The sequence below is a fragment of the Myotis brandtii genome, unplaced genomic scaffold (genome assembly GCF_000412655.1).
Source record: "Myotis brandtii unplaced genomic scaffold, ASM41265v1 scaffold892, whole genome shotgun sequence".
NCBI lineage: Eukaryota > Metazoa > Chordata > Mammalia > Chiroptera > Vespertilionidae > Myotis > Myotis brandtii.
Window position 1 is genome coordinate 593824 of NW_005371656.1, and position 4672 is coordinate 598495.

Sequence of the window (4672 nt, forward strand, 5' to 3'; positions counted from 1 at the left end):
GCCTTTTATTGATAGGTTTGGGGCTCCCTGACCCAGCTGCAGCTTGTTTGACAGAGTTTTAGCCTGAGAAAGGACAGACTATTCATGTGCAAAAGCTGCTGCACACAGTTTGGGTGGAGTTGTAAATTGGGTGGGGCGGGGTCTCAGGGAATCACCAACGCAGAGCAAACAGAAATGGCTGCCAGTTAGCTCTACACCAGGGAGGTCCCAGCACAGGAACAATGACCACTGTGAGTACCTCTGTCTGGAAGAAAGCTACCCTGGGTTCCTGCCCCAATGCCAGACAATTCAGTTTCTCCCCATATGTGTCTGGGTCCCCCAGAACCTCGCCTGGCACTGGAGCTCAGAGGAAGTGGGAGCTTGTAAATTTAGTTCCTGGTGCTGGCCTTTTAACACATTGTATGCGGGAAACGTATTTATAAAAAGTATAAATACGTTTCCCGCATACAATGTGTTAAGAGGGGCAGCTGGGTCTCCCAGCAGCCTGTGTCACTCAGGCCCAATCTGCACTGGTTTTTATAGTCCATAGTTCTTACTGCCCATAGGGACTTCTCTCCCCAGCTCTGAAACCCTGGGCTGGGGTTCTGGTGTGGGCCTGGGACTCCTTGTTCCTCCAGGTGGCCTCTGCAGAGGCAATCTCCTTCCAGATTAAAAAAGCAGCACACCTGGGTACTGGACCAGCCTATTCCGTGCCTCCGCACCTCCTCCCAGTCTCAGTGTGCTTTCTTCTTTATTTCTCTTGTTGTAGTACTTCCACTCAGCCAGCTTTCTGGCAGTTCTGGATGATGGTTATTCTGTATTTTAGTTGTAATTTTGATGTGGTTGTGGGAGGCAGAAAGTAAAGGCATTTACTTATGCCACCATCTTGGTTCTCTTTGATTTCTAGTTCCCAGGCCAGGAATTTTAATCAATTATAATTAAAATTTTTAAGATCAAAAATATAAATAAAATGGAAAATGCCTTTGACGGGCTTATTAGTAGACTGGACATGACTGGGGAATACAATCAGTGTTTGAGGATATATCATAGAAACTTCAATAAATGAAAAATATAGAGAACAAAGAGTGGAAACAAAACAGATCAGAATATCCTCTTTTATAATAAAAACCCAACGACCAAAAAATACAGTGGCTTTGTGTAGTAGGTGTCTTATAGAGCCCAGTGGCTCAGCCTGTCCAATCACCTGAGGTGGACACTCTTGGTGCACCCCTTTGTGGTCTGTGTGCACAGTCTTGTTGTAGTTGAGCCTTGATTGCTGTTCAGTGGAACTGGTCGGCCAGTTGCTATAATGTGCACTGACCACCAGGGGCCAGATGCTCAACGCAGGAGCTTCCCCCGGGTTGGTCAGTGTGCTCCCACAGTGGGAGTGCCACTTGGCTGACTAGGATGAGTGGTGCTCTCACAGCCAGCTGATCCCTGCTGGCCACGTCCCCCACCAGTGCACAAATCCTGTGCACTGAGCCTCTAGTCTAAGTATAAAAGGCAAAAGCAGACCCCAGTACTTGAGTTCTGACTAAGAAAAAATTCAGAGCCAAGACTCAAACTTGCAAGGAAAAGTTTATTCAGCAAGCAAAGCAAAAGTACACTCGAAAGAAAGTTTTGAGTGGTGGCTCAAAACACTGCCCCATGGTGTGGGCTAGGGTTCCTTTCAAACCCTTGGATGAGGTTGACTGCTTTCTTCATGGAGCTGACCTATTGGGGCCTGTCTGGTCTTCTCCTGTCCTTGTATGAAAGTCAGATAGGGCTTTTATCTAACCCCCTTGTTCTTCTCTAATGGAGGACAGAGTACAGAGTCTACTACATAGCTAGCTACATGCCACTGGATAAAGTCAAACGGAGGATCAAACCCTAGAGACCTGAGACGATCTATGGGATGAAATGGCACCCTAGGGGTGAAGTCCTGGTTAACAATACTTATTTCTAGTACCCGCTCTCCCATTTCTGCCCAATGCTAGGTAACCATTGCTAGGTGTCCAGGACTTTCTGCCCTGGTGATATTCCATATTTGGCCTATTGTCCTGCTCTGCTCATGCCTATCTGACTGCCTACCACATAAGTTCTGTGGGACAGCTGCAAATGGTGTAACACATGCAAAATGGAGCTATAAAAAGAAAGGGAAAAGAAAGAAACAGAAGAAATATTTGAAACAATAATTACTGAGGATTTCCCCAAATGAATCTTAGATATCAAACTATAGATCCAGGAAGCTCACAGAATACCAAGCAGGATACATACCGACAAAAATTATACCTAGGTATACAACTTTCCAACTATAGAAAATCAAAGAAAAAATTCTGAAAGAAGCCAGAGACAAAATACACTTCACAAATATAAGAATTATATATGACTTCTTCTCAGGAATCATGCCTCATGAAAATTGATTACCTTCTCCCAGGAACCAATATTACCAATCAGATCTCAGCATGTGAAGACCTTAATTGATAGAAGATTTTCCTACTGGTATTAGGACTTACTCACACTTTATAAAATAAGGAGAACCACTTAAAGTTGTACAGGGTAAATGAAAAAAATGCATCTTCCATTGAATTTTGGTGACTGCCTAATATGAAAAATCAGCTGGGAACATTTCTCACTATTAAAAGCAAAACAAGAATTTATCCTATTTTGCATTGTGTTGCACTTAAAAAGTTGAATACAAATAATATGATCTTATAACAGAAAAATAACTAGAGGGGCTCTAATTTAGGTTGGAAAATAAGGGTCATTCTCTGAGTAGACGAGACATTTAATCAGTATATGGAAAACAAGTAGAGTTATCCATGTAAATATGGAAAAGAATTCTCCTAAAGGAAAATACATTAGAATATCAGAACAATAACTAAAGCAGGAGGAAGAGAGTCTGATTGAATGTATTTGCATATATTTAGAGGAAAGCAATTAAGGACATTTATAATTATCACTGGCTTCCTGGTGTTCTCTCCCCAATCTCCTTCCACTAGATTTTGCATCATAAATGTTTAAGAAATAATTTAAAAGACAGGAAATACTTCAGGTCTTATACTAGGAAATGATTATCTCAAACTTGTGGCTTGAGACAAGTTATATAATGGAAATACAGAATGAAATCATTTTAAGGCAAAATCTGACTAGGAGAGACAATTTTTACCTTTCTAGATAAAAGTAGAAAAAAACACACAATACCCTTTGTCACACCTAAGCCAGAGTTTTAACAATTAGTAAAATGGTGCTGGAAAATTACACAAGACTGACAGTTAACAATGTTAATTGCATATAACCTCTGACCTATCTATCTTACACTTGGAAATCTATGATTTGAAATGTTACAACATCAACTTTAGGGAGAATAAAAGAAAACACACTGAATTTGTAACATTAGGAGAAACGGACATTTTTTCTATGAAATGTTGTGCTACAGAAACTATAAAATGTACTTTCATATGGTTATATATAAGATAATACTTAGTACACTTTCATATTTCATCATATTTGCATTGTGCCATTTTTAAGAGCATTTTGTTATCATTTCAAAATCTTTAATAAAGATAAAACTTACCACTATGTATAAAATTATAGACTCCAGGAAGGGGAGGAAAATTCAAATCCTTAGAGAAAAAAATGAGAGATTTAATTCACCAATGTTAAAAAGTGCTTCATGAAATCAGACAATGTTGGGACGTAGAGTAGCCTTAAGAGAAGACATTGAGCCCAACCCCTCAATTTATTTATTTACTAATATAGTCATTAATTCATTCATCCTATCACTCATTCAGTTTTGACATAGATGGAAGCTTTTGAAAAGTGAATTTTAATTATAAAATTAAACATATTAGTTGTAAAACAAGTTCAACAACTTAGATGAGAATGATCCCTTTCCTACTCCATTGGCACACTACTGAACTAACCAATGTTAACAGCTTGGCCTGTAGCCATTCACACTTCTCTCTCTGATCATGTACATACCTACATACCAACATAATTTACACATTAGGTGGATTTTACCCTCACCTGCTCACCTTTTTTTTCTTTCCTTTTTTTTTTTTTTTTTTTTTTTTTACAAATTATGGTCAGTTCTACAAATGAAGCTTTGATTTGATTCTTTCACATCTATCAGTGATTTTGTCAGAAAGTTTCTTCCAAATCAAAGCATGAACTTACTCTTTTTATAATCAGCTGCAAAACACTTCAAAAAAAATATGTTTCTCCTAATAATGCAGATACAGGTTGTTGTGAGTTTCTTCCAAATCAAAGCATGAACTTATTCTTTTTATAATCAGCTGCAAAACACTTCAAAAAAAGAATATGTTTCTCCTAATAATGCAGATACAGGTTGTTGTTTTTTATTTCCTCTACAAAAGATGCTGTAATATTTGTTTCTATATTCCTATTTCTAAAGCATAGACTTCCAAATGTAAGACAGCTAAGTCAAAGATTATGAACATTGCATTTTAATAGCAACCATAAAATAACAATTACTGTATGGCAATGTAGCTATTTAGACATAGCTACTAGTACATTAGCTATGTATAAAATTGTTGCTCATAGTGAATGGTAACCTTACTAGCCTTGCAAATAATCATTTTAATGTTTGCTAATCTAATAGATGAAAAAAAATTTTTGCCTTGTCATTTTGATTTAATTTACTCAAGCAATTGTGGAGTTGAGCAATTAATATATATAATATATAATATAT